Genomic DNA, 14,882 nt, shown 5'->3' with positions numbered 1-14,882 from the left:
GAACCAATACACAATGCTGCTCTGGTCACTGTTTTTGCTGTAACAAATGGTCTTTTTCTCTGACCCAGGAGTCTTGTATCCTTCTGTCAGTATATGTATATAGAACTGGGGCAGGCTAACTTGCTGTCTTTCAAGAACAGTAAAAGCTTTGACCCCTCACAGTCATGGACTTGGCAGAAACAACGTGTAAATTGTGTTGTTTCATTTAGTGATGGGAAAATTAATGTAAATGTTTTAAATTTAATAACCTTATGAGCCCAGCCAGTGTGGATCAGTGGTTGAGCATCAACCCATGCACCAAGAGGTCACCAGTTCAATTCCCAGTCAAGGCACATGCCCAGGTTGTGGATCAAATCCCCAGTGGGGGACATGCAGGAGGCAGCCAATTGATGTTTTCTCTCATCGATGTTTCTATCTCTCTCTACCTCTCCCTTCCTCTCTCTCTAAAATCAATAAAGAAAAAAAATAAGCCTATGATAATCAAATGTAAGTTTTAAAGTTCAAAATTCTATGTGGGATATAAGAAGATAGGGTTCAGTAATGCATGATTATAATCTTAAACTCCAATAGCATGGACATTGGTAGCATCACATCCTTCAGATGTGATACATCCCTTATTGAGTTTCTGTTCAATAAACAGAAGTCAAATATGATGTTTATATGCAAAAATAAAAATTGAATATGTATTTGTCTATATTATATTTATAATCAGTATGTTTTTCTTTAGCCTTCCTGTCTTCTTTCACCAGATGTGGTTTATTTTATTTCATCCCCACCCTTTCGACCCAATGTTTGCTTACTCTCTCTTCACTGTTGGAATTGTTGCCTCAATATTTTTGGCACCTTCACTAACTCTGAGTTTTGAGATGCTCCATATGCTTTATTTCACAATGAAGTGTACTTTTTTGCCCCTGAAGTTTATCCGTTTTGTCCTGTTTCTAAGAAGAGCAAATAACAGCCACAAACATCCACTGGCTGAAGAAAGAAGGGGCTGTCTGCCTGTCTATTGTCCAGTGGCCACTTTTCACTCTTCTACAATGACTTTACTCCAAAAACTATCTGGACCTTTAAAGTTTCTCCCAGACACCCCAAGAGATAGGGGCACCTGTGGAGAACTTGAATTAAATGTCAAGTGTAGCTCTCCTGACAGTGCTCTTAAAATGTTCTAGATACTCTTGCAGTGAAAGGCAACAGTAGGGATTCTCTTTACCTTCTTCATGTTTGGTCAAGCTGCTTCCTCTAAATTGCTAGTTTCTTCAAGTTTCAGTCTTATTGTTCATTATCAGAACAAACATTTTTGATTGCTTTATTCAAAAAGTCTTCATCCAAATACGCTATAAAGATGTTTCCTGGAGAATTGACTATTGTTGCTTAAAGGCACATTTATCAGAGAGCTATAAAGAACTCCTAGTGAATTTCTACATTTACATAAGATTAATTTGCATCACAACTATTACACTTTCAATGCCTTTATTTTGCCTTTTTAATATTAGTTTCTTACCCTTTTCACTGAATTCTTCAAAACCTCAGCACTCTCCCCTCGTCAGCAAGAATACTTAGGTGAAGTCTTTGGTGAATTATATAGCATTGTGTCTAAGACTAGGGTGGGTTCCCTTCTCTAGCTGGGATGTGTTCCATTACTGAGTCTCATCCTACCCACATTAAATACTGTTTTTAAAAATATTCTGTTTCTTGTTCTGCTATTTAATTTAACCCTCTGCTGCATAAGAGAGTGAAGGAAGGAAGAGGGGTGCAAAGCAGAGGTGTCACCAACTTGAAAGTACAGTTGACTCTTTTTTTTGTTGTTGTTGTTAATCCTCATCCAAGGACATTTTTTCATTAATTTCTAGACAAAGGGAGAGAGAGAGGAGAAGAGAGAGAAACATTGATGGGAGAGAGACACATCGATTAATTGCCTCCCACATGACCCCAACCTGGCCAGGGATTGAACCTACAGCGCAGGTACATGCCCTTGACCAGGAATTGAACCTGCAACCATTTGGGTTTTGGGCCAATTCTCTAACCACTTACTCAACTCAGCCAGGGCTATGGTTGACTCTTGAACAACATAGTTTTGAACTGCACGGGTCTATATATGCGCATATTTTTTCAACAAATACTGTAAATGTATTTTCTCTTCCTTATAATTTTCTTAATAACATTTTATATTCTCTAGCTTACTTTATTGTAAGAATATAGTATATAATGCATATAATCTACAAAATGTGTGCTAATAAACTATGTTATTGGTAAGTGTTTTGATCAATAATAGACTATTAGTAAAGTTTTGGGGGAGTCAAAAGTTATATGTGGATTTTCAACTGCATGAGGAGTTTACTCCCCTAATTCCCACATTGTTCGATAGTCAACTATACAAGTGTTTTGAAGAGATATTATCTATATCAGTTTAATCCAGCAAACTTTCTTTGAAATATCTATTCAAATTAGGCTGGACAGGTTTTTTTGTGGCACACTTTGAGTTGCCCAAGCATGATAATTCCGCCGCACCTGATGTACCGCAAGGAGGAAAGAAGTGGAGGAAAATTTTCATTTTGCAGGTGATATTCCAGGGCTGGGATTAGCAGAGTCCCGGAAACCTGAATTGAGATGTCAGTACTTCAGATCCCAGCTGAGAGTTAATTAGCACCTTCAAGTTCATCTGGGCTTGGCTTAGGTTCCAGCAGAAGATAGGCAATAGTGCAAGGTGATAATAAAATTCAAAGTGCTTTTGTGAGGCCTGGGTTTGGATAAGATCAGGTTGGATCCTGAGGGAAGAAGAATATGTCAAATAACATAGGTACAGGTATGTGGGGATAGCCAGACTGGGTATGGAGAAGAGAGGCTGGTAGGTAGGAATCTTTATTCTGCTTTGTTGCCAATACTATCCCTCTGTTTTTTTCTCTCTAGCTTCTCTTCATATAATTATTCCTTCAGTAAACAATGACAGAGCATGTAGGATGCACAGAACATTGTACTAGCCACATGCAAATTAGATAAGATAGTGTTCCTACCTTAGTAATTACCCTATTACAGGAGATTATAATCAAGACCTATATTTCCTAAACTATGTGGAAAGAATAAATACTGTTCCTATAAGCTACATTTTCTGATATTTTGTTTCTGTAGTTAAAGGAGTTTGGAAAATACCTATAATATACCACTGTTGGGTAATCATAATGTGTATTAGCACAGGAAAGGTACTGAAATACCCAGCAACACAGAAAAATTTTAACTCATCATTTCATCGATTTATTTGGCATATTTTGTTTCTCGTAATAGTTGGCAATATCCTAAAGGATGAATATTTTTTTAGCATAAGGATGGGTCAAAAGTAGGTTTATAGTTGTTTGTATGAAAAATAATACAATAATTAATTAATAATTATATAAGAATAAACTCCCATATTCACAACTGTAAACCTTCTTTTGTTCTACTCTGTATTTATAATGGTGATTTAAAGTATGTGTCTAGTAAGACCAACATCTGGACTTCCTAGGGGCAGTTTCTATTGATGGCTTTAAATATATATATATATATATATAATGTATTGATGTGACATTGGCTAATAATATTATATAAATTTTACGTGTACAATTCTATAATATATCATCTGTATATTGCATTGTGTGTTTGCCACCTAAAGTCAAGTCTCCTTCCATCACCATATATTTGACCCCTTTACCCTTTTCTACCTCTGCCCCATGCCTTTTCCCCTCTGGTAATCACCATAGTATTGTCTGTGTCTATAAGGTTCTGGGTTTTTTTGTTGTTGTTTTCCTTTGTTGATTTTAGAGAGTGAGGAAGTGAGAGGGAGAGATAGAAACATCAATGAGAGACAACATCGATTGGCTGCCTCCTGCATGCTCCCCACTGGGGACTGGACCCACAACCTGGGCATGTGTCCTGACCGGGAATCAAACCGGCAGCCTCTTGGTGCATGAGTTGATGCTCAACCACAAGCCACACCGGCAGGACTCTATGAGGTTTTAATTTGTTTGTTCATTTGTTGCTTTCTGTTTTATATCCCACATATGAGTGAAATCATACGGTTCTTGTCTTTTTCCATCTGGCTTATTCTGCTTAGCATGATATTCTCAAGATTCATCCATGTTGTTGCAAATGACAGTATTTTATCTACTTATAGCTGAGTAGTAGTGCATTATATATATGTACTACATCTTCTTTATATGTCTACTGACTCTTTTTTTATCCTGTGAACAAAACTTGCCTGTGGGTAGGAATTGTCACACAGAGAGCTCTGAGTCAAATCAAGTAGTGACAATTCTCTAGGAATGAAGCCTTTGAGGAGCTCCAAAGCTGTTCTTCCCCCTCCAGTGTTTGCTATGTTGCTGCTTTCCCCAGCTACCATAGTTATGAAGCTGTTGGTTTTCAAGGTTACAGCAGACCTTGGAGAGGGAGGTGGGATTAGGGCAAGTTAAAGTGTCACAAGTCTTGCTGCTTATTTTGAGATTCTGCTATTTTTCTTGGGTTGTTATAAGCTTTTACTTAATATCAAGAGTTCTGAAAACGTTGATTTAACAGTCTTTACCAATGTTTGTATTGCTTTTATGGATGAGCAGATTTTTTTAAATCCTTACTCCACTATTCCCTCCATGCATTTTTTGAGACACCTGTGACTTTATTCTTATTTTCCCATGCTAGAAATGTTTTTGTCCTCTGTTTATGCTATATTCAGATGTTAAATGTCTCATCCTCAGTACCGACTTCACTGACCTCCATATTTTCTTTCACTCCCAGGCAGAATTATTATGCCCCACATAATTTTTTCATATATCTTATAGCAGTAATCGCATAGCCTTATGCTTAGCTGTTTTAGGGCTCCACATTTGGTTGTGAACAGTGTGTATTAGACACCCAAGGGAGCCCTGTTCATAGTCATCTTAAATATGCCCAGTAGAATTACGTAATGAACTATACCTAGGTGCCTTGTGTCTATCTCCACCAGGTATGATGATGTACTTAAGATATAAATAGGGTCTAATTCAAATTTGTTTGCCCAAGATTAAGTCCAGAACTTCTCCAAAGTACATACTCAATAATTTAAAAACTGAGAAAATGGAATATATTCTCCCTGTCCTTGTTATAGATCACAAACAGGCTCTTCCTCAGAAAAACTTATAATAGCAGAATATTAAACTAGAAATTAAAATAACTGAACTAAATAGACATCTGTAACTTCCATAGGTTAAGAGTGAAATTCCTATTATTTTCACAGCAAGGGGGAATAGTTAGCAAATGCATGAATTGACCTTCTGTTTATTATGGGATTTCCACTTAATTCATGCTTTAGGCCTTAATTATACATGTGCCCATATGACTTATTAAGAAATCCTTAGGCTGCAAGAAACAGAAGATGCCTAAAGATAACTGATGTAAAGAGGAAATTTTATAAGGAATCAGAGGTATTTCATGAAAACCAAGTATGAAACTCGAGCAGGACCTCGAGAGAGACTGAAAGGCAAAACTACTAAGTTCATAGCCAAGGTCACACTTTCTCTCTCTCTGAGACCATTCTCTTTCATTCTTATTTCTTCTCTCTGCACATCAGTTTTATTTTTTTTCTTTCTCCCCAAAGACCTACTTTCTCTGGGTCAGCATGTATAAGGTCACCATAGCCCAAGCCTCAAATACTCTGTCTGTTAAGTCATCTCATCAAAACTAACTAGAGTTGCCTTTTCCTGTGGGAGCCACCATGTTGAGAAGAGTGTGGCCTTCTCTCCACGCCATGGTGTGTGCTCATTCGCTGATATTCATGTACTCAAAAAAGGGGGAATCATCTGGCCAAAGTGTCACTTTGCCTGCTATGTTCAAGGCTCCCATTTGACCAAATATTGTGAATTTTGTTCACACCAACTTGCACAAAAACAACAGACAGCCCTATGCTGTTAGTGAATTGGCAGGTCATCAAACCAGTGCTGAGTCTTGGGGTACTGGCAGAGCTGTGGCTCAGATTCCCAGAGTTCGAGGTTGTGGAACTCACTGTTCTGGCCAGGGTGCTTTTGGAAATATGTGTCGTAGGAACTGCATGTTTGCACCAACCAAAACCTGGCACCATTGGCACCATAGAGTGAACACAACACAGAAACAATATGCCATCTGCTCTGCCCTGGCTGCCTTGGCCTTACATGTACTGGTCATGTCTAAAGGTCATCATACTGAGGAAGTTCCTGAATTTCCTTTGGTGGTTGAAGATGAAGTTGAAGGCTACAAGAAAACCAAAGAGGCTGTTTTGCTTCTGAAGAAACTTAAAGCCTAGAATGATATCAAAAAGGTCTATGCCTCTCAGCGAATGAGAGCTGGCAGGGGCACGATGAGAAACCGATGTCGTATCTGGCACAGGGGACCCTGCATTATCTATAATGAGGACAACAGTATCATCAAAGCCTTTAGGAACATGCCTGGAATTACTCTGCTTAATATAAGCAAACTGAACATTTTGAAACTTGTTCCAGGTGGGCACAAGGGCCGTTTCTGCATTTGGACTGAAAGGGCTTTCCACAAGTTAGATGATCTGTATGGCACTTGGTGTAAAGCTACCTCCCTCAAGAGAAACTACAACCTCCCTATGCACAAGATGCTCAATATAGACTTTAGTAGAGTCTTGAAAAGCCCAGAGATCCAAAGAGCCCTCCGAGCACCATGTAAAAAGATTCATCACGAAGTCCTGAAGAAGGATCAGCTGAAAAACCTAAGAACCATGTTGAAGCTAATCCCGTATGCAAAGACCACGTGCCGGTACACTATTCTTTGCCAGGCCGAGAACCACGAGCTCCAGGTGGATAAAGCCACAGCATCGCTAGAAGCCAAATTAGATGAGAAGGGGGTTCCAGTCAAGAAAACTGTGGTAAGGAAGGAAGGAAAGAAGGCTGTTGGCATTAAAAAGCAGAAGAGTCATTGGTGGGAAAAAGGCTGCAGCTACCAAGAAACCAACAACTGAGAAGAAGCCCACAGAAAAGAAACCCACCACAGAAGTATTAGTTTGTTGGGGCTGCCATATCAGAATATCACAGATTGGATGGCTTAAAAAACAGACATTTTTTTCTCACAGTGTTAGAGGCTAGAAGTCTGAGATCAAGGTACTAGCAGGGTGGTTTCAAGTGAGACCTCTTTTTGAGGCTTGCAGACGGCCACCTTGGAGAGAAATCTCTGTTGCCTCTTCCTCTTCTTATAAGGACACTAGTTATATTGGATTAGGGCCTCACCCTTATGACTTCAGTTAATCTTGATAATTTCCTTAAAGATCCTATCTCTGAATATGGGGTGAGGGCCTCAACATATGCATTTTAGAGGGATACAATTCAGTCCATAACATTATCCCAAAAGGTATCTACTATGCCATATAAAATGATTTCTGAATTTAATTTTAAACATAATATATACTGTTTTACTTACTAATAGCCATGAATGATCTAGAATTGATAGAGACATTAAAGAATAATTAATGAGCCCAGCCAGTGTGGCTCAGTGGTTGAGCGTCAACCCATGCATCAAGATGTCACTGCTTTAATTCCCAGTCAGGGCACATGCCCAGGTTGTGGGCCAAATCCCCAGTGGAGGGCATGCAGGAGGAAGCCAATCGATGTCCTCTCTTATCACTGTTTCTATCTCTCTCTCTCCCTCTCCCTTTCTCTATTTCTAAAAAGTCAATAAAGAAAAAAAAAAAAAAAGAATAATCAATGAATTAGTTTTTCTTCTTCATGACCAATAATATCCTCACATGTGTATATTCGTGTGTAGAATATCTGGTCATGTATATTCAATTCTCAATTATTGAAACTAATGAATATTTAGAGTAGATATTTGAATTACCTGGAAATAAAAAGTAGTGTTGCCTCTGTCTATTCTAGTAATCTAGTATCCTACAGGAAAAAAACAGTACAATTCAGAGGAACCCACACTTTTGATTGAGTAGGAAGAGATGTTCTATTGGAGTCATGTAGATATGCCCATTCTATTTTATTCAGTAAGGGAGAGGTTGCAGAGCAAAAAGCATGAAACTGGCCTCAAAATAACAGAAGTGAGCAGACCTGGCAGAAAACTAAGGGGTCTCTTTGTAGTATGCAGAGGTCAATTTATACATCAAATTTATAAAGTGGTAACTCAGGATTGTAGCTAAGCTGTAATAAGGACCAAAACAATCCCTCTTTAAGTGAATGCTGCTTAACTCTGTCACTGAACACCATTCACCCACAGTCAATGACTTATGGAAATATTATTTGGATGCCACTCTGAAAGCAAAAATTCTAACATCATCTGAGGAGCTTAGGAATATTATTTCACTCCCTATAAATATTTCTGAGCATTTTAGTTCTCAGGAAGCTAGTAGTATTGAAACATAGTTAAATCTTGAATCATTCAACAACTGAAAACCCTAAAGACTCCATCAAAAATCTACTAGATCTGATCATTGAATATGGCAAAGTAGCAGGATACAAAATTAACATCCAGAAATCGATGGCATTCTTATACACCAATAATGAACACTCAAAAAGGGAAACAAACAAACAAAACAACAGTTCTATTTACCATTGCAACAAAAGTAAAATAAAATACGTAGGAATAAACTTAACCAATGAGGTAAAAGACCTATTCTCAGAAAACTAAGGACATTGAAAAAAGAAATAAAGGAAGATATGAAAAGTGGAAACATATACCATGTTCGTGGATTAAAAAAAATCAACATCATTAAAATGTTTATACTACCCAAAGCAATCTATAGATTGAATACAATCTTTATTAAAGTACCAATGACATATTTCACAGATCTAGAACACAAACTTCAAAAGTTTATATGGAACCATAAAAGACCCTGAATAGCCACAGCAATTTTGAAAAAGAAGAACAAAATGGGAGGGATCACAATACCAGATATCAAGTTATATTACAAAGCCATCATAATCAAAACAGCCTGGTACTGGCACAAGAACAGACATATAGATCAATGGAACAGAACAGAGAACCCAGATATCTACACAAGACAGTACACAATTAATATTCGACAGAGGGGCAAGAGCATACAATGGAGAAAAGATGTCTCTTCAAAAAATGATGCTGGAAAAATTGGACAACTATATGGAAAAAAATGAAATTAGACCACCAACTTACATCATACACAAGAATAAACTAAAAAATGGATAAAAGACTTAAATGTAACCTATGAAACCATAAAAATCCTAGAAGAAAATATAGGCACAAAAATCTCAGACATCATACATAGTGGAATTTTCACTGATACATCACCTAGGGCAAGAGAAACAAAGGAAAAAATAATAAATGGGACTGCATCAAACTTAAAAGCTTATGCATGGCAAAAGAAACCAGCATCAAAATGACAAGGTAACCCTTTTTCTGGGAGAACATATTTGCCAATGATAATCATTTAAGGGTTAATATCCAAGATACATAGAGTACTCATACAACTCAACAAAAGGAAGACAAACAATCCAATTAAAAATGGGCAGAGGACCTGAAGATACTTCTCCAAACAAGACATACAAATGGCCAGGAGACATATGAAAAAATGCTCAAAATCTAATCATCAGAGAGATGCAAATTAAAATGACTGTGAGATATTGCCTCACACATGCCAGAATGGCAGCCATCAACAAATCCTCAAACAACAAATATTGGCGAGGATGTGGAGAAAAGGGTACTCTAGCACATTGTTGGTGGGAATGTAGACTGATGCAGCCACTATGGAAAACAATATGGTGTTTCCTCAAAAAATTACAAATGGAGCTACAATTTGACCCAGTGATCCCACCACAGGAATATATCCTAAGAAGCCTGAAACACCAATCAGAAAGAATATATTCACACCTATGTTCATAGCAGCACTATTTACAATAGCTAAGATGTGAAAACAACCCAAGTGCCCATCAGTAGATGACTGGATAAAAAAGCTGTGGTACATATACACAATGGAGTACTATGCAGCTGTATGAAAGAGAGATCTCTTCCCCTTTGAGATGACATGGAGGGACCTGGAGAGTATTATGCTAAGTGAAATAAGCCAGTCAGAGAAAGACAAGGGCCATGTGATCTCACTTATTTGTGGGACACAATGAACAGAATAAGCTGTCAACCAAAAGAGATCCAGAATCATGGAAGTAGGGAACAAACTGACAAACCTCAAAGGGATGAGGGTTGGGAAGGGTGGGAAGAGATAAATCAAAGAACTTATATACATTTATGCACAACCAATCGACATCAACACTAGTCTGGGAAAGGCAGGAGGCGGGTGGGAGCAGGACGGAGGGGATTAAGGGGGATAAAAGGAGGACATACTTTCAACAATAAAATGCAATGTTACCCTAATTCTGCTGTGCCCATCTCAGGTGTCAAAACAAGGGAAGGAAACTAACACAGACCAAGTAGTACAAACATTATCTCACCAACTCGGAACATTTGAATTTCATGTAAGATTATTAATAATCAGCCCTGGCCAGTTTGGCTCAGAGGTTAGAGCGTCGGCCTGCGGTCCAGAGAGACCCGGGTTCGGTTCCCGCTAAGGGCGCGTACTTCGGTTGCAGTTTGTCCCCGGTCCTGGTTGGTCGTGCGGGTGGCAGCCACTCGATGTGTCCCTTCACGTCGATGTTTCTCTCTCTCTCTCCCTTCCTCTCTCTCCCTCCCATTCTATCTGTACAAAAAAATATATATATATTATTAATAATCAGACAACTCCTTAAAAATATAGAAAATAAGAAATAGACTAAAACCAACCATATTTGTCAATAAATTAATCATTGTAATTTTTATGTTATAAAGTTATAGAGTATATGCAGTATAGAATAATGGTTAAAAATAAGGACACTGGTATTAGAATGTCAAGATTCAAACCCTAGCTCTACCACTCACTGGCTGTGTAACTTTAGGCAAATCCCTTAATCTCTCTGTGCTTCAGTGTCCTCATTATGAAAACAATAATAAAAACTTCTAGTTCACAAGATTGTTGGGAGGATTCGTGAATAATAAATGTAAATGTGTAGAGAAGTGCATGGCACAGAGTCAGTACTATGTTTGTTTTGCTATAATTATAATTTCTATTATTTCCATGTTAGCTACTATGGCTAGCAGACTCCAAGACAGTCTCCAATGATCCCCACTTCCTGGTATTCATGCCCTTGTGCAATGTCTTCTCCTTGAGTGTGGGTGGGATCTGTGAGTTACTTCTAACCAACTAAGTGCAGCAAAGGTGGTGATGTCACTCCGATGATTAGGTTACAGAAAACTGAGACTTCTGTCTTGCTAGCAGACTTTCTCTATTGCTTCATTGGCTTGCATGTGTTAAGAAAAGCAAGCTGCCACACTGAAGAAGCCCATTGGACAAAGAATTGAGAACAATCCCAGCCAAAAACCACTGGGAACTGAGATCCCCAGTCCAGAAACCCACAAGAAATTGAATTCTGACAACAACCATGTGAGCTTAGAAGTAAACTTATCCCCAGTAGAGCCTTCAGATGAGACCCTAGACCTAGCCTATAGCTTGATTACAGCCTGTAAAGGACACTGAAGCAGAGGACACAGCTGAGCTGTGCCCAGATCTCTAGCCCACAGAAACTGTGAGATAATAAGTTTGTTTTAATTCACTAAGTTTTGTATCTACAGCAGTAGATAGCTAATATACCTAGATAGTGCTTAACACAAAGTAATTGCTCGAATAAATATTCATTCTCCCTCCTCAATTTTATATATTATTTTAATATGATTTTTGCCTAGAAATTATTCTTTAGTGCATTGTCTAATGTATCATGCACATGGGATATGTTCAAACTTGGTTTATATCTCCTCTTGTGATCATTATTCTCTTGTTTTGATTCAGTTTCTTCAATAATACTAACCATTCTTTATAAAGTACCTACATGTGGTATGCAGAGGTGTGCTAAGCATCTTACCCATATTATCTCATTCAATCTTCCAAAAAGAAAACTCTGAAAAATGAGTATTATTACCTTCACTTCACATGTCAGGACACTGGTGTTTTGAGAGATTGAACCCCTTTTGCAAGACCATAGTTAGATGCTCTAACTTCTCTAAATAAATCAGAACAAAAAACCAACACTGTGTATGCTCACAGCTGTTCTCAAGATAAATACTATTTTTATGCAAATAGTGCACAAAGACCTCCAAGGTGTTTTTCCTTTTCTTTCTTCATTTCTTCCTCCTAGAAAGTCCTCATGCATCAATGATCATTCAGTCTGTCTTTCTCTGTGTATTGACACTGCAATAGAACAGTGCTCATGCTGAAGGGCAGCTCCTTCTAGTTGGTGTCCTACATGAGGGGATATCTACATACGCAGCTATATCTGAAAAAAATTAGATGGTGTCTTTAATAGCTCAGCGTCAGGACAAATGCTATCATCATAATATGCAAAGAAGCCTCAAAACATTTTTTTTTCTGTTTAAGTTATAGCTTAGGTAGAAACAGACCTGAGATTTATGCCCACAAACATCAAGTTTAAAATTATGGTTCTTATGACAGTCATAACTTACCCTCGAGCACACAGGTAGTATTTTTAGTTGTTAGATTATAGTAGGAATGTTGCAGTCTTAAATATAGGTGTGGTATGTTCAGATCACAGCTAATACAAGCTTGGTTAGTTTAGATTTCCTTTACTCTCAGGTTGTTTATATGTTTACATAAACTGATTCACCGGAATATGACTTTTGTACTTAAAGAAAAGATGCATTTCAAATTAAAAGTTATAATAATTACTTGCAAATATAAGTTAAAGTAGTTAGAGCTTAAAACAGGCAGTGTTTGAGCTCAGCATTCAATGACAGGTAGTGGGAATAAGATAACCTCAGAACACATTGAAATATTTAAGTTAAGGAGACTCAGAGGAAGGAAGTCTGTCTTGTTTATAAGGTAAGAGAAATCTCAAGGTAAATTAGCCAGACAGGTCAATGTATATATTATATTTTATGTCCTAATGATCCACATACATGCATACAAGTAATTCTTTTAAACATATTCATGCATTTAGAGTCATTCTCTAAAAACAGTATGAAGTGGATATGAACATTTAATCTTGAAAACCAGCATGTATTCAAGTGCCTGGGCCTGAAAATAAATTCCGAAGAAGAAAGAAGTAGCAGGATATAAGACAAAAGGAAGCAATATATATTTAGCCTCCCCCTTCTGTTTGGATTTCTCTGGTTCCAGTGGCTACTTTGGGAAAACTGTGAGTGGTTTGGCTTCAGGGGACGATTAAATTATCCAAGCCAGCCTGAGACAACAAGGTAGAATGAAGCCTAGTACACAGCATTTGAGGTCCTTTTACTCTTGTAGAAATGTAGATTTCTAAAACAGTGTGTAGATATCCAAATTCTTCTCTGTCAGTAAATGCTACATCAAAGATACCAAACAAGGTTCTCCCCCACACACACACACCAGGGTTTTCTTTCTTCCCTGAAAATTTGAACTATTTGAAAACATTGAGTTCTGAAATTCAACCTAGAATATAAGATCATTCAGGAGCAACAGAAAGATCTGGAATAATTTTAAATGCACGGGCAACATGGAGGGGGTTATTTATTTATTTATTACTTTATTAATTTTTTTATTACAGATGTCCCTTCTTTTTCCCCCTTTGACACCCCTTCTTCCCACTTTCTCTGTACTGTTGTCTGTGTCCAGGGGTTGTGCATATATGCATATAAGTTCTTTGGTTTATCTCTTCCTGCCCACGCCCCCACCGCCACCCTTACCTCTAAGGTCTGCCAGTCTGTTCCCTGCTTCCATGTCTCTGCATCTATTTTGTTCATCAGCTTATTTTGTTCATTATATTCCACAGATAAGTGAGATCATGTGATATTTTTCTTCCTCTAATTGGCTTATTTCACTTAGCATAATACTATCCAGCACCTGGAGGGGGTTTATTTGAAACATAAAACTAGTATTTTAGTTGGGTACTAAAATACTCAGTTTTGGATACTCAACTGTCAAAATTCTGGGTTTTAGAAAATAAGCTTTGTTTAAGAGGACTCCAAATTCTGAGATTGGATCAATACAGTAAACTAATCACATGCACTCACCTCTTTTCCAGAGGTTCATTAAATGAAAGAAATATTTTAAAGCAGCGATTCTCAACGTGTGGTTCTCTGGGCCAATAGCATCACCATCAATTTACTAGAAATGCAAATCTCTCCAGTCTCTCCCCACATCTACTGAAACACACTCAGAAAGCTGTGTTTTAACAAGACCTCTAGGTGATTCTGATGCAGGCTAAAGTTTGAGAACCCCTAATTTAAAAAGAATACATCCAGAGTAGCCCCAAACATAAGAAAGAGTACCATTAGTAGAAAAAAAGAGAGAGAGAGAGAGAGAGAGAGAGAGAGAGAGATATTTTTGAGAAATGGCAGACTAGATCAGATACCAAAGCAACAATACCGGAGAAAACCAGGGCAGAAGCAGTTCAGGAAAAGGATTATCTTATCAAAGATAAATGGTTTTGGGGGGAGTTCAAGGTTGGGAGGGTGGGGAGCCCTTGGTGATTAATTAAACAGCTGCCTTGGAACATCTGGGCAGGGCTGACCACTTCCCACCGGTGCCAAGTAGTAGGCAGTGTGCCCTTTACCAGTTAAAGCCGTTTGGGGTTGTGCCAGCAAAGCAGGACTAGGCCCCAGGTGGTTACTGATAGGAATGATAAGTGAACCCACACCAAGGACATGTGGTTGCCTCTCCAGGGCAACAGATCATCTTTCCCCAACAATCATTATTGACAAAACAGGATAATCTCTACGGATAAGCAAATGAGTTCAAACAAGAATGATCATATCTTGAAGAACACCAAGGAGGGGGACGGGGCGGCCGTTGCCGCGGCGTTGGCCAGTGGCAGCATTGGCGGCAGCGGAGTGGT

At 38.2% G+C, this 14,882-nt stretch overlaps 1 pseudogene; it reads left to right on the top strand.

Annotated features, from left to right (window-relative positions):
• The first annotated feature begins 5,746 nt into the window (after positions 1–5,746).
• LOC118643950 lies at positions 5,747–11,533 on the top strand (annotated as a pseudogene).
• Positions 11,534–14,882: the final 3,349 nt, after the last annotated feature.

Source organism: Molossus molossus, unplaced genomic scaffold, assembly GCF_014108415.1.
Source record: "Molossus molossus isolate mMolMol1 unplaced genomic scaffold, mMolMol1.p scaffold_m16_p_4, whole genome shotgun sequence".
Lineage (NCBI taxonomy): Eukaryota > Metazoa > Chordata > Mammalia > Chiroptera > Molossidae > Molossus > Molossus molossus.
The sequence above is the reverse complement of the archived record's forward strand: the minus strand, read 5'-3'. Positions and strand labels throughout refer to the sequence as shown.